The sequence below is a fragment of the Callorhinus ursinus genome, unplaced genomic scaffold (assembly GCF_003265705.2).
Source record: "Callorhinus ursinus isolate GAN/ISIS: 27379988/994484 unplaced genomic scaffold, GSC_fseal_2.0 scaffold20, whole genome shotgun sequence".
NCBI classification, from domain to species: domain Eukaryota; kingdom Metazoa; phylum Chordata; class Mammalia; order Carnivora; family Otariidae; genus Callorhinus; species Callorhinus ursinus.
Genome location: NW_027397082.1, coordinates 3,948,798 through 3,974,827, shown reverse-complemented (window position 1 = coordinate 3,974,827; position 26,030 = coordinate 3,948,798). Strand labels below are relative to the sequence as shown.

General features: G+C 43.3%; 1 long non-coding RNA gene across 1 annotated transcript; it reads right to left on the bottom strand.

Annotated features, from left to right (window-relative positions):
- Nucleotides 1-12,849: 12,849 nt before the first annotated feature.
- LOC141374678 (uncharacterized) lies at nt 12,850-24,688 on the bottom strand. The gene is made up of 3 exons (XR_012381757.1): nt 24,489-24,688; nt 21,675-21,812; nt 12,850-13,174 (listed from the first exon to the last, which is right to left on the bottom strand). It is a non-coding gene; the product is annotated as an uncharacterized lncRNA (long non-coding RNA).
- Nucleotides 24,689-26,030: the final 1,342 nt, after the last annotated feature.

Sequence of the window (26,030 nt, the reverse complement as noted above, 5' to 3'; positions counted from 1 at the left end):
AAATTTAATTTTCTCCCACATCGAGAGTCATTAGTATCTTCTAGTCATTCATTTAGATTAGAGGTTGAATGCTATGGCGGGCGGTGGGGGCAGAGATGAGAACAACCCCCGCCCCCGACATCTAGTGGTATCACCTTTTGTCCCAGAAATTCAATGGTGGCCCCAACTCACAGAAAGTGGACTCCTCTTGCTAAAAAGTAGTTTCAGAAGGGTCTGTGGTCCTGGAGGATGGCCTTGGGTCTCTCTGGCAACCCAGGTCGGTCACCCTCCTCACATCTCCTCGGGCCACCCCTGGCTTGAGCTGTCGCTGTGGGGGACGGTTCCTGAGTGAGCAGAGAGTGTCCCAATTCCAGGGCCGTTGTGTGTCTTTTCTGCCTCCAGCCTTTTTAGAAAGCTCCGAAAGTCCAGAAGTATGTGGAAGTTAGTGCTCTGAATGGCTGGATGGCCCAGCCTTCCCTCCTTTGGGGAGACATGTCTCAGGTACCTTCTGCATGATTCCTCAGAGCACCCCAGTGGGATGAGCCCCAGTTGTCCGTGGCAGTGAACTTCACAGAGGGACACTAGAGGACTAGGTCTTCCCCCCTGCTGACTTTGCCACACAAGACCCTGGGGATTCTGCGACCAAGGGCGTCTTATGGAGATGGGAGTTTGCCTGAGATCAGTCATCACTTCCATTTGTCAACACCAGGGGAAGGCAGCTTTTGGAGTGCAAGCTTCACCCTCCACTCCCCCCGCCCCGTGGGCTCAGAGGCATTTAACATTCAGTCACTGTCATCAGCAAACCCCTCTGAGCAGAAACATTCCCATCGTTCCCTCCCTTCTTGCAAAGGTGTTTAAGATATCTAAATATTTTAAAGGTATCTAGGAGGATTGGATTCTTTTCTTAGTGGTGACTTGATGAATAAATGATGCCTTAATTTCAGTTTAATTATTGTCTAATGCTCTCTAATTCATTTCAGATTGGTGTTTAACTTCTTTCCAACTTGACAACCTTTCAGGCAAAACTGATCAAAAAAGCCAGAGCCTCTTTTGCACAGGGACGGATTAGTTGTCTCTCGATATCAGCTAAAGAAAAATAGCTGTTCAAATCCCTGGTATTTTTGGCACTTTGTAAATTTAAACCCATCCAAAACACATCTTTAAAAAATATTTTAAGGAAGGGAGGGATTCTATGCTCGGAGCCTGAGATTTTGTTCTGCCAAGTTTGAGCATGGAGCAGATTTTTACGGTTGAATTATAAGCCCCTGAAAATAGGTTTATTATGGAAGTGTGAACACACAACTATAGCCTATAGCAACATGAATGGCCCTGTTATCATAATGCTTGAATCCTCTCCTTTGTGCTGAATTGGCAAAGCAAGGCACCTGCTTTGGCCTTTTTGCTAATACATGTCAATGTCAGTTAACAGCTTGTGTCCCTCTTTAGAAAGATGCCCCAAAGTTTTTAGTAATCCTTGCATTGCTAGGGACCCCTATGTCTCCATCTCAGGAATTAATCTATCATTTCTAGAAGAGTACTTGGTGACAGTAGAAATACATTCTCTTGGAAGGAGAAACGGAGGTGGGGGTGTTGGCATTCATTGTGTCTGTGTTGTTTTGCCCAGGTATTGAACAGCCAGCTGGAGAGCCAGTTTCTCACCAGACAGAAAAGACAAGTGTAGATCCTACAGGCGCATTCCTCAGGGTTGAGAAAAGAGAGTATGGTGCCTACAGGAGGAATCTCGGTTTGAGATCCTAACATTTGCCCAGAGTTCAAATGCCTACATTCTTTGGTGTCTGAAGTTTTCCCTAAGAAGCCTACATGTTTATTTTCTGGTATATGTTTTTTTAAGTACAAAGTGAAACATTTGGAATTCTATTGCATGGAACTCATACAATTTCCATAACAGAATTAAAATTACACTCAGCTGCAGGGTCAATTTCCATTGTCATTGGCTGGAAAAGGCAGCCCCAATCATGGGAGCCGGCTCGCAGAGGCTTGGTCTCTGGGTAAAAAATCATAAACACCAAGAGCTCCCCTAAACACGTGCTGAATTAAGCCTCATGGAGGCATGTTTGACATCCGTCAACTCAATGTAGTCTAATATTAATGAGCCAGAACCCTACTAACTAGGACACTTGATTAATTAAGTTTTGGTTTCCTGTCTTCTCCTCCAGCCCTCCGCATTCTCTGGCCCAGGAGGCTTGAGAGCATAACAACTCTTGGCACTTAGTGAGTGCTTACTGTGCGCTAGGCACTATTGTATTCATTCATAAAATCCCCCCAATGACCCTGGAGGTAGGTACTATTATTTTCCTTTTTTTTTTTTAATTACAGATGAAGAAATGAGTTTAGCAGCCTAGCAGCAAGGTAAGGATCTCTGGCTTTGCTTACAGATCCTTCCAGGTTTGTATTCTAGCTCTACCAGGAGGCATTTAACATTCAACCACTGTCATCAGCTGTGTGATCTTAGACAAGTCACTTAGGCCTTCTGTGCTTTCATGGCCATTAAACTGTTATTTCTCTAAAATGGAGATAACAATGTGAAATTATAGTTAAGTATTCTGGAGATAAAAATTTCTCCTTTTTTTTTAAAGATTTTATTTATTTATTTGACAGAGAGAGAAAGACAGCGAGAGAGGGAACACAAGCAGAGGGGAGTGGGAGAGGGAGAAGCAGGCTTCCCGCTGAGCAGGGAGCCCGACGCGGGGCTCGATCCTCTGGGATCACGACCTGAGCCGAAGGCAGATGCTTAACGACTGAACCACTCAGGGGCCCCCAAAATTTCCTCTTTTATTACACAAGAGAATCCTATATTTTGATTGGTAAACACATTTTAAAATTATATTTTTCAGTTTATTGCCAAGGAGTTTAGGCTTTCATATTCTTCTCCAAAGATCGTGACAAACCTCTAAGGGATCCTGGTGTATCTGCATGTGCCTGGGGTGGAAGCAAAGAATGGAGATGGGGAATGGAAGTCGAGAGGAACCAAGAACAAGATGGTCTTTCTCCTTTTGAGAGCAAGTGCTGCAAAGACTATGTAAACCTGAAGCTGCCTCAGAGTGAAGCCAACGTGGAGGGAAACAGGCAGAGAAAGGAAGAGCAAACAACCAAGCTCCCAAGGATGTCATTCTAACATCTTGATCCAGCCCTACCTGAAGCAGAGATGCTCCTTGCTCCTTGGTCTTCACAATTACCTGATATATATCTATATCTATATCTATATCTATATAATAATATATGTATAGATATATATTTTTATATCTCTATATAAATTTGTTTGGTTCTGGCTAGTTTGATTTGGATTTCTGTTACATGAAATTAAAAAGAAACAATCTGTAATAATATCTGACTTCATTTCCTCTCACCTCTGCTCTTCCACCGTTCAAGTCTAGTTAGAGAGACAGCACAGAGTCTAGCCATCCATCCTTCTGTTCATCTATCCTTTCCATCTGTCCATTTATCCGTTTGTTCAACAAACATCCATTGAGCGCTCAGAGCCAGATGTGAAAAGAACAAAGATGAACGAGACATGCATCGTTCCTTAAGGAGATACAGACACATGAAATTGCAGACCAGGAAAACAGCTACTACTCTACAGGAATGAACAGAAAAGTAGTCCTGTGAATGGGAATGGTGCGACTTTGGGGGGAATTTCTTAACGTCTCCACGTGTCTTTCTTTTTTTTAAGGTTTCTTAAAATATAGTATAGATTAAATCTTAGGTTTTAGTAGAGTTTCCACCTTTTTCTTCAATCCCCTGCACTGAATAATGATGCACATTTTCAAATGAACAGATGAATTCTCACACTTTGGGGGCCCCCTCCCCCTGCACGCATCCTTCGCACTGACCCAGAAGACTCCAGCCTGAGGTCAGGGGAGAAAAGTGTCAAGTATGCTCAATATTTAAACAATTTGGAACCCCCTGTTACTTCTGCTGTGGAGACATGGATTTATTTCCTGGTGAGATGGAGGGATCTTTTCCCAAGAGCTCCTCACAGCAATCCGTCAATCACTCCCAGCCAGTGCCCTTTAAACACAGGTAGAGACCCATCATCAAATGGATGTTATTTAAAACATGTGCTTTAAAAGACTAAAGAAGAGACTGGCCTGTCCAACTGATGAATTATTTTTCAGCCAATTCTCTCCAGTAATGGTACCTAAATCTTATCACAAAAATGATCAAACATAATGCAAATGTATTAGGAATGCATCCTTGATTTGTTTTCATTTGAGATTATTGTGGGCTTATTTATTTATTTTGCAAATAAACTACGGAAACCTCTAATGTGCAGTATTATTTGGTAACAAGACTTGATTTAGAATTCACAATGAACATAATAGTTTATCAAAGGAAATGTCACATCAGAATCTTTTGTGCTGTGTGTGTGAGATGTTCAAAGTAATTACAAATGTGACAAAATCTAAATTGTACATTTAGGAGGGAAATGGTGCTAAAAATTCTTGCTTGATGTTCAGATAATACCAGCAGCTAATAAGCCTTTGTGTTTTGTTCTCTGTGTTGTAAATAATATTAGAAGTATCCCAAAGTTATGGATTATTTATAAAACACAGATAAAAAATCTGGTTACTTTTTTAAAAAGATAAAGTTATAGTTTTTAGCTTTGTTCCATATGGTGGTATTGCTCATCATCTAACAAATATCATTTATGTTTCATGGCAACATAATCAAGCATATGATTACATTTTAATACAATGATGTCAATCACAGAGTCTTAGGTGGATGAGAGTAGGAGAACTTTTATTTTAGTGGTGACCAAACATGAGGGAAGGAAGGCCCATCAGTCACTTTTTAGAAAGACACTTTTAGAGAGAGATGGGGTGAACACTGGGGGTTATAAAAGAAGAATAATTATATTCCTTTTCCCTTCTCTCTCTCCCTGCATTACTATTTTACCCTTGAGAACTGGACAATCCAATGTTCAAATCTCCCCAAGAGAGTGCCTGTCCCCGCCCCGCCTTCCAATCCCTGGGCAAAAGGAGGGGAGTCATTTCTTCGTTAGATCTTGGGTTCCAAAGTGACAGTGTTGAAGTCAAAATAGGAAAGAGCGGTCACCTGGTAGCACTTTCCACAGTGACATGTTGTTGCTATTTTGACTTCGAGTGTCCTGGGCATTCAAGGCCTCTAAAGCAGCACTTCCTAAACTTGAATGTGCAGGAGTCACTTCCTGTTAATTGTAGATTCTGATTCAGAAGGTCTACGGTGGGACCTGAGGTTTGGCATTTCTAATAAGCTTCCAGGTGATGTAGATGCTGCTCATCCTCTGACCGCACTCTGAGTGGTCAGATTCCAAAGAACATTGAGTCTTAAATGAAGCAGTGTGTTGGAAGTGGCCTCCTAAGACTTGGTCAGTTCTATGCCTAATTAGCCCACTTGCTCACAGAGTGCTTGGCACGGCAAGACCCTTACTGTGACTGGAAGCCCCATTTTACGAGGAGGCACAGAGAAGTTAAGTTTTTTGCCCAGGGTCACAGAGCTAATTACAGTGGTAGGACTTGGGGGACCCAGCCTGCCAGAATCTATACTACATGATTTTAATCACTAGGCTATACTTCCTTTGAAAATATGCATCAAGCTCTTTGCCTTCTCAGGACCTTGGCATACACTGTTCCCTCTGCCAAGACTGCCCTTCCCCACATTTTGCCTGACTATTTACCCTTCAAATTTCAGCTGAAATATCATTCCTTAGAGAGACTTTCTCTGGTTCTTGCTGCACTTCACAAATGAAATATGTCCTGCTTTTTTGCATGGCACCTCATTGCTTTTCCTGGTAGGTAGGATTACTACTTTCAATTATTTGATTATTAGTGTTGATTTGCTTTCAGATCTATCTCCCTCACAAAATTCTAAGCTCTGTGAGGCCAAGGACAGTGGCTGTTTATCTCCTCAGCCCTAGCACTGTGTCTGGAACAAAACAAGGGTGCAATTATTACTCGACTGACTAATGGAGTGAATGAATGAATGAACAAACAGATGAATGAATGAATTTACATTCTGTAAAGAACTACTAAGCCAATAGAGGGCAACTATACTTATCACACTGACTTCTGCATGCAAGTGTACCACATGTGGCCGACATCCCTCAGTCAGTAATTTCAGATAGTATGGTACCTCACATGGGCCATTGCCCATACAATAGGTGGGATAAAAAAAGCTCATCTAAACTACATTAAAGAATGAAAATATGGATTCCAAAAGTATACTCATTTCTAACTTCCTGATTCAGTTTTCTCTCTCTCTCACATACACATACACTCACACACACACACACACACACACACACACACACCCCAAACAAAAACAAGCAGAGTCATGGATGATTTCGGGGTTTCCAAAGCACAACTCTACTTTTATTCCTCTTTGCTCAAGTTCTGTCTCTGACTGAACAATATTCTCTTCTTCCACTGTGTATAGGGAACCTGGGGAAACCTATAGCCTGGGAGAGGGACACACATGGCTTTTGGTGGAGGCTTGGTCCATGGATGTGGCTCTACGATGAGTCACCAGGACAGTGAGCTTGTTAGAAGTATTGTCATGGCTTGAGTTCCCCAGAAGCAGACTCCGATGCGAGGTCTCTGGGCACGTTGTCTGTTGGGAAGTGAGACAGGGATGCGAAGGCAGCTCTGAAATGTGTGTTATCTGTCCAGTGGTCACAGTAGGTGCCTGGAGCCTAATCCCATCAGGAGATTCTGGGAAGGATACAGGACCTTCCTCAGTTACCCTGCTGAAAGGATGAGGAGCTCAGACATTCACACACAACTCCATTCAGGGAGCAGCTAGTATGCAGGCACTTCCGGATTGCCTGAAGTGAGCAAGACACCTTTCTTCTAGGAAGTCAGAGAAAGGCCCGGAACAGTTACAGACGGTGGCAGACTACAAAGGAGCGAGGTCGGGCACTGCTGTCCGTTGCAATGGCCATGCTGATTCCTACTGTCTTCACTTCCTAGTTGAGAGGAAGGACCTTGGAGCCATGGGTTTGACTCAGAATTTCTTTAGTACCCCAAATCCCTAAGTACTTCTGATGCGCCCCCAAACCACCAAGACAAAGGGAATGTTGTAGCCTAGAGCTGATAATATCCCAACCTCCACCATTAATGTAATCATTTGCCATCACAAAAGAGGCCTACTTTGTCAGAGTCACTGTCCCTTAATTTCCAGAGTTTTGAAGTGACTTTGCTTCTAAGTGCAGATATGGGCCTGGGTTTTTGTCTGCCATCTTGTGTGATCTTGGACTTGGGTCTGAGATTTTCTAGCCCTTTGTTGCCCTGTCCATGGAAGGAAAGTGAGGATACTCTCACCATGTCTATTTCACAAAGATGTTATGAGAAGAGACGAGATAGTATCTGAAAACTACTTTTAGCTCTGAAGAAAAGTGCTCTTATGAGCTATATAAATATAAGTTATTACACAGTATTATTTTAACCTGGCCCAAGTTTAGATTAGTTGTATGAATCATTCATCAACCTTTACTTTGTATAATTAAAAACGTGTGGTTCTTGGAATCTTTGTTTGGGAGGCCAGTTAATGTGGCAGGACTGGGATTGGCAAGCTCTTAGAAGTCAAAGACTCCCGGTCTAAAGACAGATGCTTTGATTAATGGTGGAATTCTATTATCAGTTCTCATTTGGAGGTATTCACAGTCAACTTTTTTAGGAGTCTATGATTCATGTTTTTCCTTATTGGCCTTTTTTATATTCCCAGCACTCCCATGGTCTTTCAGAAAGTATTCAAGAATTTCCTCCAGTTTTTCATTTGCCCTTAAGTACATCTCTGTAATGTATCTGCTGCGAAGGACTTCTCCACGCATGAATATATCAATGTTGATTTGTTCTGGGAGGCTAACTAAATAAGTTACTCCTTTGGGAGACGGAATGGGCCTCCCCCTTTGGGTTTCTCTGTCTGACTTAAAATGTACCCTCATTAATACGTATTTTAGTCACCATAGCAGTACATGAAGGAAAGCACCTGTGTACTCTTGACAGCAGTACCCTCATCTCGTGTCTCCTCCAAAATGCCCAGCAAAGCACCTGGCCATTCAGTGGGCACTCAATGATTATTAATTGAATGAGTGAATGCTGATAAAGAGGGCAAAAAAAAAAAAAAAGAAATAAAAACACAATGACCCACTGAACCCAGGGATATCATTAGCCATGGTCTCCGCATGTGTTAGTTATTAGCTATTAGTAGCGTGGGTGGTCTGGGATAGATGGACTAATTCTTCTGCTGGCCACAGCGGTGCCAAACAGTATATTAACCATTGGGAACAAGGGTGTTGACTGGATTTCTGCTGTGCACTAAATTTCCCCTAGTGACTCCAATGAATTAGATACATGCCCCAGGGGCCCAAGCTGTTCCTGGCTTGTAACTTACACAGTGGAAGGATCTGGTGGAACAAAAGGAGATCAGGTAATGTCTGTAGGGAACGTCTACCCCTGTGTGAAAACACCAGGAAGCAGATTGTTGACCAAAATCCCACCCAAGTGCCACTAATGACCTGATTATGGAGTAATGGGCTCGGGGCGGGGGGGTGGGGGCGGTAACTGGTATATTTTAAGGAACTTAGAGGGAGTTGTGCACCTATAATTCTGCCACTTCCTTCCCTTTAAAGCATCATCATGATTTCTCTGCCATGGTCATGTGCAATGATTTGGATTAAGGAGCTATCGATTAAGGAGATACTGACAATATATACTTGGATTCTATCACAAATAAACCAAGAGTGAACAAACAAACCAAGATCTGTGATAATCTCCATTACAGATGAATCAATATCTGCAATAATCTCTAACTTTATTTTTGTCCATTGATCAGGTTGATTTTATCCACGTTTTAAACAATTACATGTCCTTTAATTTTTTTATTTTAACCCTTTCTTCTTTGTTTCAGCGTGGGAAACATGTTGCCCACCTCCTGGATCCAAACTTAAACCAACTCGCGCTATTTCTTTTTCTTTTATTCTAAGATTTGGGGCTTTTTGATTCCCTCTCAAATTGTGAAGTGGCTCGTTGTTTAAAAGAAACCAACAAACTTTAAAAGGTCCTTTAAACTTCTAGGACATCAGTTCACTTTTTCAGGAGAACATTTTGAAGAGATGAGGTAAATGAAGTAGAAACATTCAGATTAAATTTCCTTTGAAATCCATGGGTTTTAAAATTAAGGGAAAGTGATTGGCAAAACATGTTTTGGTTTTTGCCGAAACTGAAATGTTTGAAAAATAGTTCAAGATGTTCTTCCACATCCCAACCACATCCATCTGGGCCATCCATCTCTAGTTTAAATCTATTTTTATACATCCACTATGCAAAGAACACAGGCCTTCAATGCAGCTAGAGGGCCGCCATATTTTTTCTAAGGGAGAAGAGCACGTTGAAATCTAGAGTGATTATGGTCCTATATCCTATATCACACTCACAACATTCTTTTCAGAAATAGAAGGTTCTAGGCTAGATGGTGATGAAAAGGCAGTTGTTTCCACTTGACTTTGAATCAGGCCAGGACATATAAATGGAATGTGAGATTAGTTCGTTTGTTTATCTACCTGCCTATCTATCTATCTATCTATCTATCTATCTATCTATCTATCTATCATCTATCTGTCTATCATCTATATATCTACTCCTTCTTCATTCAACCATTCATTCATTCAACAAATATTTATTGAGTTTATTGACATGTGCCAGGGATTGTGAGACTATAAAGGCAAGTAAAAGACAGTCCCTGGTCTTGGGGAACTGACCATCTTCGGAGAAGATAGGCACATCCTTAACATGCAATATGTGGGAGGTGCCATATTTGGGGTGGAGCTGGGGCACAGGAGAAGGAATGGTCAGCCCTGCCCAAGGTTACAAAGGAGAAGATTCATGGAGAAGCCATAAAAGGCGAGACAAAATAAAGGTCAGAACTGGAGTGGTTGGAAGATTATGAAGCCTAAAAGGAGGAGTATGTTGGACCATTCACTGAGAAATTGTTAATTTGAGCAGACAAAAGAGAGGTTAGAAAAATTCAGTTGAGAACCATTCTGATGCTCATGGGGTAGAGGATTTGGAGGATCTATTTTCCTATTGAGGATTTTTTCCTTTCCTTTCTTTTCAAAGTCTGGTCCCTGGCTCTCAATCTGTCTTGGCAGCCTCCTGGGTGATGTTGTAAGTCCAGAGACATGGGTTGAGGCTGAGCTCTGCCTGGTTACATGTAAGACCTCTTTTCCCTGGGTTTTGGCTAACAACTGATCTGTAAGGCCCATCAAAGAATAACTACACAGTCCGTGTTCTGAAAGTGACATAAATTATAGATTTTCCCCCATCATTTTTTTGTTCTAATTATTAGAGTTGGGGAAACTTGGCACAGAAAGTCTATACTTTTCTAGTTTTGTGCTTTGGAATTCCAATGCCTATGGGTCCTTATTTGCACCTTCACTAAATGAAGAACCACGAAGAGTTTTCCAACTTCAGAGAACACCCAGGGCCTTGGAGACACATTTGCCTTGCTGATTGACAAGTTCACTTGGATGACACTTGACCTTCACTACAGCTGTTTGGTTATGGCTTTCACTGGAATGCAGTAAGAATGGCAGTTTCCTCATATTGCACCGAAATTGGCAGTTACTTTGTGGCTGTGTATTCATCTAATCACAGGACTGAAAAGCAAGCTGTCCTTTGCATACATGAAAATGGTGGTATTAGTAATTGGGTTGTCACGTGTGGCATAATATGTGGTTTGGAAGCCATTATAGGATTAGAGGCAATTTGGAGATTATCATCTCCATGACATCACCTATGGGGGTTGAGACCACTAGCAGTTCCATGCTTTTTGTGATTCAGATGCCATGGTTTGAAATACATGTAGGACAGGTTTTCTGCTTTATTGACCATGACATTACATATATACATACATGAGTATCATGCATACACACACACACACACACACACACACACACACATATATATATGTATATATATATATATATGAGAGAGAGAGAGAATCTGGATGACTCTATACCAAACTATTGCTTGACATTTTTCTGATGAGCACTGTTATTCCCAAAGCCAGAAAATAAAAACAATGAGGAGTACACACATGTAGGCTGGTCGAATTCAAAACCTAGTCCTTCCCTTCTTCTAGTTCCAATTCTAAACATCATAGAGGAATTTACCATCACTGCTTGTGCAATTTTATCTGAAATGTCATGTGGAACATCAGCTCCAATAATGGGCTTTTAAGATTCTCAACTTCTTTCTGATTTTCTAATGAGAAGGCAGGGGGTTTATAAAGCCTAGGGGTCCATCCCTTCTTCAGTCCCTCCTTTGGCTCCTTCCCCTCTTCACAGTTTTGTTTTCTTCCCTCCTTTTCCTTCCTTGTGTCGCAATCCTGGACTCTGTCAATAGACTGGGATGAGCTGGAAGAAGATGACTCACCACAAGTTTGATGGCACACATGGAAAGGGTAAGCAGTGGCCACTTGGGGGGGTGGAGTGACCTGGGTTTTATTTCCTGCTCCAGACTTCTTAGATCTGTGGTTTTGGACATGCCATTTAACTTATCTTAGCCACAGATGACAATGGGGAATGAGAAGAATAATGTCCCTTCCACCCAGAATCCTTTTCTGACCCTGCAGACCTAGATTTTTCCACACTGTCCTTGCTCATACCTCTCCTAGCACTTGTCCACCTTTGTTGAGATGGCCTATCTATCCCTGTGTCTCAGCCATCCAACAGCGAGCTCTGTGAGTGCAGAGGCTATGTAGTTGACATAGCAGACACTCAAGAACAGACATTAAATGAATTAAAAGAAGACTAAATGATTATCCATGGCACAGGATTTTGTGAGGGTAAACGAGGTAGCACATGTAAGTTCCAAGAGCATCCATGTTACCTCCTAGCCATCACATGAAAATTAGTGTCCTTTATGAATCATTATGCCCCGGGGGCTTCATCGAAGCTGCAGAGCAGGTCTGTGTAAGAGCCAAGATTACTCAAGGCACTGCATTGTCATGCTCAGAGACAGATCAGGAGAACTTGTGCTGATGAAATAATATGCTGTCATTCTTCAAGTGTCAAGGAAATGTGTCCAACTCGTTAGGCCACAACACACACCTAGAGCTACCCAGGCCAGCAAAGACTTCTGCATCATGAGGACCAGGCCCCCAAGTATCCTACAGATTCATCCAGGTGAGGATACCAAGCTTCGAGGTTTTCACCTGTAAATGCTATGAAATGAAAACAAGTAAGTGAAGGTATATTTCCATAATGGACAACTATACCCCTATGAGACTGAGTGATATACAACTATGTACAACATTTGGTTAAATCTCACAAACATAGAGTAAAAGATGCCAGATCCCCAAATGTAGTATATGATTCCGCTTACATAAAAACTAATCCATGTTGTTTGAAGTCAAGATCATGGCTACCCTTGGCGGGTAGGTAGAGATGGGATGAGAGCATGAGGGGAATTTCTGGGAGGCTGGTTGTCTTGTTTCTTGCTCTTCGTGCTGATTACATGAGTGTGTTTGAGTTGTATACTTTCTTGTACTTTTTCATATTTTATAATATATAATATAATATATAATATTCAATGGAAAGTTAAAATATAAAGTCATGAAGGAAGACCATAGCAGCATCCAGGAATTTGTAGTAAGTAGGCACCATTGTTTCTAGAAACACCAGTGATGTAATTTGAATATAAAAGGATGTGACCACCATAGCATCAATGAGTCAGGAAGCCTTGTGAGTCTGGGTGTTTTTGTTTCCATCTATGGCCATTCAAACCTATCTGTAATAATGATGCTTAAAGGCGCTATTATTTATCAAGTGCTTACCGTAGCTATTATTTTTCCCATTGTACAGATGGAAAAATTGAGGTTTAATGGTTAAGTAACAGATGGGGCTTCTTTTTGTGCAGAAGGGAGACAGGCCCCACTTACTGGCAAAACCTCTTGACAAGACCTCAGAGGGAAGTGGCCATAGGGTGTGTCTAGGCAGAGGGCCAAAAGCAATTTGGCAAAATTTTCCATATCTCAAGTATGGTATAGAAGCAACAAAGAGTTCAGGCCTGCAGGAGCCACCGAGGGAGGGACAGTAGATATCTCAGTTGTAACCTTTGTTGGTTGATGGCAGGTAGACCAGATACTCTTCATCTCCCCATCTTGCTGCATATGATCCTGAAACTGTAGCTTAACCCTAGGGATGAGGGAGGGTGGAGGTCAATTAGGGGTATGCTAAAGTCAGAAATTACATTGAATATAGAAACCATAAGATACATTGTTAATTATACAAAATATAAATATAGTCAATATAGCAATTATATGTCCTTGCTTACTTGAACTTATAGATTGAGATTTATACCTGCTACTTACGTTGGCATTTAGGAACTGAAGCCATCTTTTCATAGGACTCAGAGCTCTGCACCTTTGGTGAGTATCTGCAAGCCCCTGGGTTGGGAGTGTGTGTGTATGTGTGTGTGTGTGTGTGTGTGCGCGTGTATGTGTGTGTGTGTGTGTGTGTATGCACGAGCACATGGGCTTAGAGCAGGGTCCTGTCTGGGTAGAAGCAATGGGGAATTTCATGTGTTTTTACTTTGTGACCATGTATTTCATAGTCCTCCAAAGTCTGCTTTCAGATGTTGTTAGCATTATCAGTTCTTGAATTTTCTTAAGAACCACATTTCATGTGGTTCCCAAAATGTTAGAACTTCTTTTACCCCGATACCCAGCAGAAGACTTTCATAGGGTTTGCATTAAATGACCACAATGAAATGTGCATCATACTATGTTTGTGAATCCCCACTTTACCAGTGGCCTGCCCATGCTGTCTGTCTGTGAGGCCTAGGAATCACTCGAGTATGTCTCTAATTTACGCTGCTCTTGGGAGAAGTATCAATAGTAAGATATCACTTTCATAAGCGATATCATATCCTGATTGAACATTGCTAGGGAGTCTTAGGCCACTTGGTGGTTTCATTTGCCTTAGATCCAATTACAGCTGTAAAAGTGGTTTGCATTAGAAGTTCTGACTCCAGGATTTGATCATTATAAGCAGGATAAACCACTAAAAGAATGTGAATTGCCTTCACTAAAGGGATGTAATAGCCCAGAGAATATCTTTCATATTTCAAATTAGGAAAACCCAGCGCTGCCTTCTTCCTTGTGCCTGCCCTTACTGCTGCCCAAAGCAATGCAAAGCTCTGCATTCAGTGGATCCTCCAGCCAACAGAGTTTTAGTTCGTGAATCACCAAAATGACCTTCCTACAAGGGCATCTTGCAGCCCAGACCCTGGGAACTGTGGTTCTGGATGCTGTTTCTAAAGGAAGCGGTCCTGTGCTGATTTCAAGAGACTTTGAAACAATTCCCACCCACCTTCCCCTCCAGCTGGATTCCTCTTGAAGGTCGTAATATTTCTGCCCAAAGCTGTGCAACTGTGAGGCTTTTGTGTCCAGGAGGTTCCTATGCAACACATAGATGTTGGATATTGAAGAAATGAATGTCCCTAGAAGTTCTGAAAGGCCAGTATCCCGGCCAGTGGCCACAAAGGGCCCTCCCCACTTCACAGTCTGCAGACAAACGTGGCCTCCGAGCCGCACATCTCCTCATTGCCGAACAGCTCATCCACCACCACCACCTGCCCCTTTGCTGTTCCCTGACTTGGAATCTTTGACTAAGGAGGATTTAGACCACTCAGAAGGGAGGCTGGGAACCCCAACTTTCCCGGTAGGCCCCTGGTTACGCAAGCACACCAAATGCCTCGGCTATCTGTTCAGCCTGGTTACTGCTCATCTAGAACCCCCTTCCATCACTGTCGTGAAGACGCGGAGGAGAGCGTGCGAAAAGGGAAAGCAGAGCAGGAAGAGGGTCCTCCAGCTCCCCGCCCCCCGCCCCCCCGCAGACACACCGTCATGCGCAGTAAGGGCTACCCACGCGCGCGACCTTGGACCTGGGCCTCTCAGACGTGTTTTTAGTAGGGAAAGCTATGTTCATTTTCTTTTTCGGAAAACAAATGTGCGTGAATAACCAGTTCTTGTTGGGAATTACTTTGGGGCATAGAATTATTTTGAAGAGAAGTCCGTATACGACCAGTAAAATGGTTTGCAGAAACTCATAGCAGTGCCTTATCTTTTTGAAAGAGATTTTCCTAGTCACGTTTGCTGCATATTTTGGCATTTTACAAAAAGAACAACAGGTCTCATTTAGTTGATTTTCCACAGCACAGCAGACGGCCTTTCCTTAGACCCCCTTTCTCCTTCTCGCCTTCTTTCCCTCTGCTCTGCCTTCTTTCCAGTTCCTCCCTGTAATTCTCCTTCCCTCCCTCTTTTCTTTTTTTTTTTTTAAGAAAGAAAGAACATTCTATCATTCTATCAAATTGCATTTCTTCTAAGTAATAGCATTTAAAAAAGTCCAGAGTGGATGTGCAAATGAAAAGTCTTATTTTCATTGTATATTTGGGAACTTGAATGTCTTTCGAATGGTTATTAAACTAAGACAATTAACTTGCCAATTACTTTTTTTAAAACTGCGAAATATCATTTGTTATAAAATGGCCCATTTCAGTGTGTGTATGTGTGTGTGTGTGAGAGAGAGAGAGCGAGAGAGATTTCCAAATTGCTAATAGAATAGATTCTTTTATTCTAAAGTTTAATCCACTGATTCTTACCGGAAATAGTGTCAAGATTCAGGAGCCAGACCATTTAGGGCTTCAACCCTAACCGGAGATTTAGCGTCAAATAAACTGTTGAAGGTACACCTCTCAGTCTACTTCCAGAATGATAAGCAACTCTCCTTGCTTGTTGAGCCCAGGGGATTCTGATCCTGATAACAGCACTCGGGGACCCACTCCTGCCATCCAGGATGACAATGCCAGAACTCACAAGAAAGCAGAGGCGCATCTTGCATTTACCAGCTGTAATGCCGAGCGCATTATACAGACAAATCAGGCCCCCAAAGTAATGTGTTTTCACCTCACAGCAACCAACGTTTGAGTTCAGGGAGAGGATATGTGTATTAAGAGAGCAGGTTAAAAATCGACATTATCCCAGACTTTCATGAAATCAAAATTATGGCCATGATGCTAAGTTATTATAATGTATTTATTACCAGGATTGCTTTCATATTTAACCAATTTGGCCCATCTCAAGACCTGTTTTAAAATGCACCACCTTGCCCACCTTTCCCATTTTCATATGAAAAACAGGAAAGCAAAAACTAATTTACTCAGAGAGACACAGAGCCTGTTTGCCCGTTTATCTCTTACAGACCACCCCTCAGTCCAATGTTGACAGTACATGATATTCCATTAATCTGCCTAATGAAAATTTAACCAGTGTTATAAACAAATAATTGGCTATTATCCTCTCAAAGATCCCGAATAAATTACTTCTGCTTATTTTCCCCCCTCTCTCAGTGCTCAAAAGCTACCCCTTTCTGATGGATGTCACAGGGAGAGGGAAGGGGGAATGAGGGCGTTCCCACTCCGGCTTCCTCAGCGGGGACTGCTGTCATTGTCATGGGCCCACTCTACTCTGGGAGCCCGGGGATTGACCAGATTGACCAGAATGAGGGAAGGGGGAGGGGTGGCGGGAGAGACAGCCCCCACCTGTGGGTCACCAGTTTGGCCCACCTTTAGGGACCACCGCCTACGTCTCTCATTATTTATCTCCACACTCCCCCCTCCCTTTCTTCTGCTGCTGCCTTTCAGTCTGCCTTCCATTATTTCTCCCTTTCCCCTGTTCTTCTCTTCGAATTCCTAGAAGATTCTTCGTCTTCCATTCTTAATCCAGCCACAGGCCTAATACCCCATTCACATAGTCCTCTCACTGCTTTGCTGTCATAATCAAAATTTCCAAAACACAGGGCCTTCTTTAAAATGGAGCGCCTGGTGCCAAGATGGTTGGCACACATGATATTGAATAATTCAACTATTTGGATAAGGTACAGACCCTGTTCGTAGCATTATGTTCAATCAGACAAATGGATGGAATCTATTTCGAGCCATTATTGCTAAAAATCAGTCCCACCCCGACCGTTATTTGCCGAAGCCAGAATGGGTTGGCTCAATGGCGGGATGTTCCAAGGGGAAATCTGAGGTAGTACTTAGGGTAGTGTGTTGCCTTTCTTGACGTAATCATCTGTCTTCTCTACTAGATAGAAATTTTTAAATTTTTTTGAGACCAGGGTTGTGTCTTGTTCATCTACTCATCACTGTGTGACACAGAAAAGCACTAAGTGAGTGAATGAATGTGCACGTGATGGGCTCTTTCAAGGACAATTCCTCTTAGGGGCAAAGGCACTAAGGAAGATGAGAGATAGAAATATTTCACTTTGTATAATGGGTTTCCTTTCCAAAACCCTTAGATTTCCTAAGATCTTCAGGGAGCCCCACAATTTATGCTGCAACCTGCAAAAGTCAATGGAAACATCATTTACATTCTGTCTTAAATGTTTAGTAGAAAGGCCACCCGTGTTCTTCATGAAACAGTACAGATGAGCAGAAAGAGATAACTAACACTGTGGCTCTCAACCTTCAGAATGGAGAAATCATCTAAGAGGCTTATTAAATGCAGATCCCCAGGCCCACCCTCGGAGTGTGGGTCAGTGGACTTAGAAATCTGTTCCAGGATCAAGCGACCTACATTCTGATGTAGGTGGTTGGCAGACAACTTACTAGGAAATGCTGTTCTATGACAGCATAGCACCGATTTTGGAATCACCTGGAACTCCTCATTCAGCTGGGACCTCCGTGTGATATTAGCAAGAGGTTACCATCTTCAGAGAAGTCCCGTGGTTTCAGTCCTGGACCGGAGGAGGAGAAGGCCAGAGCTGTCGTGACCCACACCCTTGGCCCCCAGGGATCACTTCAGTCACTGCTCCTTCAACACGAGTTTTCACTGCCAGCGTCCTTGGCTTCACTCAAGGGCCCTCCCAGCCTGTAGTTGGACACTTGAGTCTGGAGCTTCAGAACAAGATGAGGGTCAGAAATCCAGAATTAGAATTCAAGCAACAGTCTCAATAAGCTGCTACTTTTTCCAGTGGAGAAGTTTCCAATAGATAGTCGCTCACATACAAGGCTGATAGTGTATCTTTCTCAGTGAAAAGGTAATCGCAATAACCAACGTAGGTGTTGGTGCTTCTCACACGCATGATCTCACTTGGTCTTTGCAATAACCTTCTGAAGATGCTGTGCAGAACTCGATTTTTCCCATCCAAGCAGATGTGAGGGCTGAGGCCCAGAGCAGCTGGATGAGAAGCTGTGTCGGACTATGAGAGAATCTGATGAAGATTACAGGGCAGGCGGGACTACAGGATGGCCTCGGGGACAATGGGAATTGGCGTTCCTTTCCCACACACTTAGCCCAGTGTAGGCGGACATCAGTGTGTCTGCCAAGTCGGACTTTACCATCTATGCTAATGGTGAATTACCAGGGATGGGACCTCAGTCTCACATCCTAGCAGTAAGGTCCTATCTCTAGTAGCACCAGATTTACAAAACAGGGTGGTTGGGACACCATATGTAAAAAATTTGGCAGGATTACTGATAGCTGCTCTATGGTAATTACTGGTCTGACCCTAAAAATGTGTACCCTACTCTCCAGCTGGCCCGGTGAGAGGCAGAATTGCACAGTAGATGTGATCGTTCAGGACAGAGGGCCTTTGGTGCCCTCAGACCCCACAGCTGGGATGATGGTCCCAGCAAGGTCACACTGAATTCTACTCTAACGGCCAGCCAGGGCACTGTGGGACCGGGCCTTCTCAAATGGGAGGGAAAGTCCAAGAGAGACATTGGAGGGTGGTTTATAAACCTCTGAAGGTGTTTTATGGTTTGGAGAGCAGCTGATGAACAGAAGTATATATTTGGATTGGTCCAAGCTCCATAGGAAAGATCTGGATTTCACCAGAAAAGAGTTTCTTCCACTGACCCAAAAAGCAATCAAAGAAACAAAGTCATCTGATCCCTGAGAATCAGTTTAAACATTTTTGGATAAAATATAGCTTCATTTAGAAAAGAAACAAGAAAGTAATTCTCTCCCAAGGAGTAGGCATCATATGGTTCCGGTGGGTGTGAGCAAGGGAAGACATTGTAACTCAGGAGTGCATCTGCTACACTTCGTAGATGAGCCTGTAGGATTCAGGATCCAGCTTCAGAGGCAGACCGCAACAGCTACCCACTGAAAATGTCATGATTACTGCTGTAACATACACTGAGCTGGACCCAGCACAACAGATGGGGCTATAAGGAATTAAGCTCTCTCACTGGTCAGACCAGAACTGGGGGGACGGCCTGCCCACTAGCAGCAGTTTTTTCTGGATAATCAGCCAGCCCCAGTGGTTCACTGGGGCCTCTGGATGCGTTGCCAATCATATAGGGGCCATGTCTTAGATCTGGTACAAATCGGCAGTTGCCTCGTGGGAACCCACCTTGGAGGGTCACCCCAGCAGCTCAATTCAGTCTGTGATTTGAATACTGGTAAAGGGATGATCCTTGGGATCATTTTCCTTCTTGGACTCCAGGGTTCCAAAGACCAGAAAAATTTAAGCCTCACCAGTCCCAGTTGAAAGAGAGAGAAGAGTAGGTCCGAAGCAAAGGTCTATGTAGCCTTGGGAAAATAGTCTTCCAACATGCCAATAGCGTAATGACTCATAGTAATAGAACCAAGAGTTTCTGTGCATTTTCCATATGCCAGGCACCATTCCCAGTCCTCCTGTGAGCATTAACTCATTTCATCTTTACAGCAACTTTGAGGTAGGTACTGTTGCCATCCCCACTTTACAGATGAAGAAGCCAAGGCACAAATGAAATGACTTGTCTAAACTACCCGTGGAGTTAGCAGTGGGCAGGGCTGAACTCAGACAACCTGACTCTAGTGCCCAAGTGCTTAGCCCCTGCAGTAACCTGGGTTTTTGATCACTTTACACATCACCTTCCAAGAGTCTGTTCTGCAGCTTCCCTGGGAGAACCATGCCTTCAGAAATGCCGGAGATGGAGCTTTTTTCCTTCCCCGGCAATAAAATGCCAAGTATGCATCAGGGGCATTCAGTGATTGCCCAGAAACCACATGGCTTATCATATGTCACCCCTCATAATTTATTTTTATGAGAGTAGTAAGTGGTATCAGCATTTTATAAGTACGTATTTATATTTGTTAATTTAATTTATGCAAATGCCTCACTTATGTAAATCATACACAGATCCACCATCAGGATATCTTTAGCAAAATAGCATGATCAAGATATTTAGGGATCTGACATATATAATCAGAGAATGCAAATTATTTTTAGTGCACGTTCTTTTTACCATTAAGTTCATAAAATGTCAACAGTCTGGTTTTACTAAAGCTTTTGCTTCAAAGTGTTTTGGTTGCATCCGTCTTTTTTCGCTCCTGTCCCATTTTCCCCGCTTCCGGGATGGCCAACTCAGGACAGGGTACCGCTGGGAGGGGGGACGTCTCAGCTGCAGGCACATTTGAAGCCCTGCTTTTTTGTTGCCTTCTGAGGGATGAGGTTACAGTGTGTAAACACAATACTGTATTTCATAGCTATCCCAGGGCTTTGGGCTTGATCCTACCATGATAGTGGTGTTCTCATTACTGATTCATGATGCTGCCAAGCAGTCGTCGTGAATAATAAACTTCTCCCTAAATCTGGACCATCCGTTCTGAGTTTCTGGCATGTTGCTTCAATGGGAGGTGAGATTTCTATCTCATTCCAGGGAAGAAACTTTGTATATAACTTTAGATCCAGTTCTGGCACTCTAGAAATGCATTTAACGCTGTGAGCCTTAAGAATATAAGGTGGTAAAGGGTTGTAGGGGTTGATGTTTGTGCCCATGCTCATGAGACAAGGGAATGGGTCTTGTGGGGAGGACCTAACATGATCTTCTGGTGATCATACCTCAGGACCCAGAACATTCAGCTGTGTAGGCACTCCTGTCATGGAGCCTAGAAGAGCCAACACTGCTTTTCCACAATGAAAGCTGACAGTGTCGTCTTCACGTAAAGTGAAAACTTGTCCTAGTAACCAGCTCTCTTTCCCCTACCCCCACCTCCCACCCGTGTGGCTTAGAAGAACCATTGGCCATCGCAAAACAGATAAATAAATCCTTGTTTCTACTTGCACTGGAGCCTGCAAAATAGAGTTGCCCACGTGAGAAGCAGCAAAACACCACCTATGGGGCATGTGTCTTGTGGCCTTGCTTTTGCAGCTTATATTTGAGAACCCAGTTGGTTTTCTATTCATGGAATCTTCATGTGTATGATACATCTCTATGGGTCATCCATGCGCCCCGGTTTATATGTTAGTTTCAGGCACTCTGGAAGGTTACTCTGACTTTGAGGTACCCCCAGGACCCAGAAAACCTTATTATTTTGGAGACCAAAAAAAATTTGTATTTTAGCCAGTCCTTCCCTGACAGAGCATCCAAATTTGGAAACAACCTGTCCAGTAGCTTGTGTGTAAATTCGACTGTGGACAGAAACAATCCAAAATTAGATTTTTATCTCTCTTAAAGTAAGCATTTAATAGACTTTTAAAAAAGTGTCTCTTCACCCTCATTTAAGCTGTTCACAGAGCAATTTCCCACCCACCCTGGAGTTCCTGCTCTGGGGTGGAGGGTGGGCAGCTCAGGGCACATTTCCTGGTTCCTCACAGAAAACAACACAGCATTTATATTTTTCCAAAAGGAGAGAACACCTACTTTTAGCTCAGATCCTAAGAGATTCTCAAAATGGTCCCATTCATCACCAGCGGATCCTGGGCCAATGGATCAGGGCAGCAACGAGGGGCAGCTGTTCCCACCAAGAAGCCAGAAAGCAGGAAGCCAGCATTTGCAGCACTTAATGGAGATAAAGGGAACATTCTGGATCACACCATCATGGCCTGAGGACCATACAATAGACCCCCTGAACAGCGGTTTCTCTTTCCACAGCTTTCCCCACAGCCAACCACTGTCAGGAAGCAGATGATCTGCCTTCTGAGAAGGTCAGAGCAGCCCCACTAGTCCCAGCGCCTACGGCACCCACCCCACTTCGCCTCATCCCAGGGGCAGTTCAGCATCTCCCAGCATCACAAGTTGAAGGGTGAGGGCAGGACAATGCGTATTTTGAGAGAGGGAGAGAGACCACATTCACATAACTTTTATTATGTTATTATGCTTACTGTTATAATTGTTCTATTTTAGTATTAGTTGTTGTTCATCTCTTCCTGTGCCTGATTTATCAATAAAACTTTAGGGGTGAGCACAGCATGTAGAGGGTTGGGTGCTGCCTGGCGTTTCAGGCAACCCTGGGGGTCTAGGAAGGTGTCCCTGGAGACAAGACGGGCTACTGTCTACAAAGTGACTACGGAGCATTTGAGAGCTTGGTCTCTCAGTCAGAGATAAAGGGCCTTGAATCTCAGCTGTCCCTTCCTTTTGTGCTTTTGTTTTTACTACCATTCCTGCTACCTGGAATTCCCTTCTCTTTCCCTGCTTAGCTCCCACTTATCACTGACCTCTGCCAAATGTCACACTTGTGGACCCCCCTTCCTTCCTTCCCTGGGCTCCCTTTAGTAAAAAACCTCCTAGGGCACAGTCCTGACCACACTCTTTTATAATTGCCTGTCTGGTGCTCGGCACTTAGGAGACATCTAACAAACAATTACTGAATGAACGGATTAACGTTTCTATGTTTGTCTCCCCACACTCTGACTGGGCTGTGCTTTCCTCACCAACACAGATGGGCTTAGCCAACTCTGTGTCCCTAGAGCCCTGCAAGTGTTTGGGCCAGAAAATACATCTCTGAGTAACGGAATGAGTTGTCTTAAGAAAGTAGCCGGAATCCTCAGAGAATGTTCATCTACAGTATATTTTGGATAAAAAGGTTTATTTTTAGGGAACGGAGGTGGGAAACACAGCAATTTTTTTCCTGAGAAAATTGGGACACTGGACTTCAGCGAAACAGTACATTGAAGCAGGTGTACTTTGGGAGAACATAGCAACTCTGGGAGCACCAGTCCCTCACTCGGGCGGTGACCGTGAGTTATCAATAAACACATGCAGCATTTACTGTTAGCCTTATTATAACCTCCTTTGGGCTCCACCTCTTCAACAAAGGTCAGGAAATCAGGAAACAGATGATATTCTGGAAAGCCGGTTCTCTTTCCTAGGACCTGTCTTTAAAGCTTGGGTGGCGAGTAAGGTCTTCTCTGCCTTTAGCCTCTGGCTCCTACCCTCTCCATGATTATTTTAGGGCTCCTTACAAATCAGTGAATGTCAGGAACCAGGTCTAGGTCCCGTTATTGTATACACAAGCGATTAAATGTGACCGGAACATTTTAATTCCAAGGAGACTTATTCCTAACTCGACATTTAAAAAAAAAAAAAAAAAAAGGCTAGTTCAGAATTTCCCCATTTGCTCTTCACAGTAGTTCATTTGCGAACGAGGAGCCTGCGTTCCCTTGTCTCAGCCTTCAGGAAGCTGTGCTCAGGTGATGGGCAGCTGTCTGACTCCTTCCCTTTCCCTACTGACTTTTTTTTTTTTTTTTAATGCAGAGAGCTTGCATCCTTCTTCTGCTAAGCTTTTGACTGCAGGCTAAAGAGATAATTGGAACTTTTTAATATATTACCAGTGTGAAGATAAAAGAAAAGGCAATTTTGACATTAGGAAATGCCCAGGTTTTGTCTGAGTTATAAAACACTGGGCAGGCAGGTTTTAGAATGCCCGGGCAGCTCACCCAGAGCGGCATTAATCCTGGGAGAGGAGATGCAAGGTCTAGTGCAAGCACAGGTTTGCTCTTGACTTAATCCCCTCTGCAAGGTGCCATTGCCTTCATAGGCCCACCTGCCTTGGACTTGACTAAAACTTTTGAGCTTCCCTTGATGCAGAGGTGGGTGGCATCTAGCTAGGAGCTAGCTGTTCGAAAGGAAGGAAGGAAAGAAGGAAGGAAGAAGGGAAGGGAGGGAAGAAGGAGGGAGGAGGTGTTCTATTTTCTTTACAGTTAGACCTTTTTTGCAGAGGTGACACTAAAATATTCATGAACCAAATAGCAGGGCACCAGCCAACCCCAAAGCCTGCAGTCCTGTGGCTGGTCTTAGTGGCTCTGCTGAGCCAGGCATTAACCCTTGTCTGCCTAGGTGGTTGTGAAATATTTTGAAGGTTATTTTTGGCTAAATTCACATGAACCCCAGACAAGAAAGGGGACCCAGTACATTCCCCAGGAAGAGGGTTCAAGTGGTTTCTGCTGAAATTATAATCGCTATAATTCCAACAAGCTTCCTGCCTAGAAAACTCACAATAGGGATGAATCCTTTGGCTAATCTGGTATAAGGACACTTGGTGTAGGGGGCTGGAGTCTTGGAATGCCCACTCTCTATAAATCAGTGTTTCACTGTGTCGATGAGACCAGGGATCCACCTCTGGATTCAAGCAACTGCGCACTGATCCATTCAACCATTTCCTGAGTACCTGTTGTGGGCAAGGCACTTGGCGGGGGGGGGGGGGGGGGGCGGAAATGACCTTGAAAAATTTCCCACCTTTTGCAGGTGTCGCCAACGGTTGTCCACAGTTTTGTTTGCTTGCTTGCTTGAACTGCACAGTATTAAAAACAAACAAACAAACAACTTAAATATTTAAAAATCAGATTTTGTTTTAAACTCAAGATTTCCAACCTTTTTTCAGGAAAAATCCTAAGACCTCAGAAGCTCTGATGACATTGAAGCCACACTTGCCCTTGCCCACGGTCCACTGGGGCAGTCATGAAATGAGACATCACGACCTCAGCCCTCCTGATTGTGACACAGCCAAGTTCCTTCCGTCATGTCACAGAAATGTGTGGGGCAGTTGTGGGGAGAGAAGGCTCTGGGGTGGACAGCTGACTCCTCACTGTGTCCTCTTGGACAAGTTACTGAATCTCCTTGTGCCTCAGTTACTCCACCTGAAAAATGAGGCTCGTCTAGTCCTCATTACCTACGTTGTTGTCAAGACTATTGTAAGATTAAAGAGAGGTAATAAGAATAAAGCGCTTAGAGCAATTCCTGGCACGTAGTAAGTGCTCAATAAACATGCCTGCCCCGAGAAAGACAGAACAGAAGGACAACTTGGACCTTGTCCCCAAACAGCCATAAAACGTCAAGCAAGCATTTAGAAAACATCTTTGATGACTTTAATTTATACACCGGCCCTGTACTCTTTCTCGTTCTATTCCACAGGTACCAAACACAAACAGCATTTGTATACAGCTAGTGCTCAGGCAGAACTGGATTCTCTTCTCTTGACAGGACTGCTGATGAGTGTCTGAGTAGCCAGGTTCCATGCAGCACAAGAGAACCCAGAGGTCACTGTAAGCAGCCCAGTCCCCCACAGCCAGACACCATCAGCAAAACGAGTTAGGGGAAAAAAAAAAAAAAAAACCCTCCAGGAGAAAGCGCCCTGAATGAACAGTGTTGCACATCAACTAAGCTGTGATTCATACATATTCAGAAGGAAAGTGAGTGAAAAACCGGCGTTTCAGACAGCTTTACATTTTCAAATTAAGTTAATAAAATAAGATTTCCAATGTAATGACAAATTAATTCTTCTTTTCATAAGTTTATTAAAATAAGCGTCTCCTATCTTCTAACTAGCACTGACATATGCTTACATAGATACATCCCACCCAGTAACCTAATCTCCCAGCAATCTTGAAGCAATTAACTCCTTCTAATCTTGAGCTAACAAAGCCCACCATGCCACAGGCCCCTGAGAACACCCCTCCAGCTCTGCTCAGAGCATCCGGGCAGGGTGCACTGAAGTGGTCCAGAGTGGGATCCTCGGAAACAACCAGATGAGTCATCACAGATCATAAGATCTTCATTAACTCCTTATTTCTCTGCTAATTAACACAAAAAGAGTGAGCTGAACGCCTGACAGGCAATGACTGACCCACTGCTTGGTGGTTAATGGAATGCAAATGACATCTAATGAGGGTCTCTCCTTGTAGTGTGGGCAGCTGTGGATTTTAAAGTGTTGGAGCGCCATGAAAAGAGCTTGCCTAATAATTTAAACTGCAGCTGAGTTTGTAATATAAAGTCCATGCA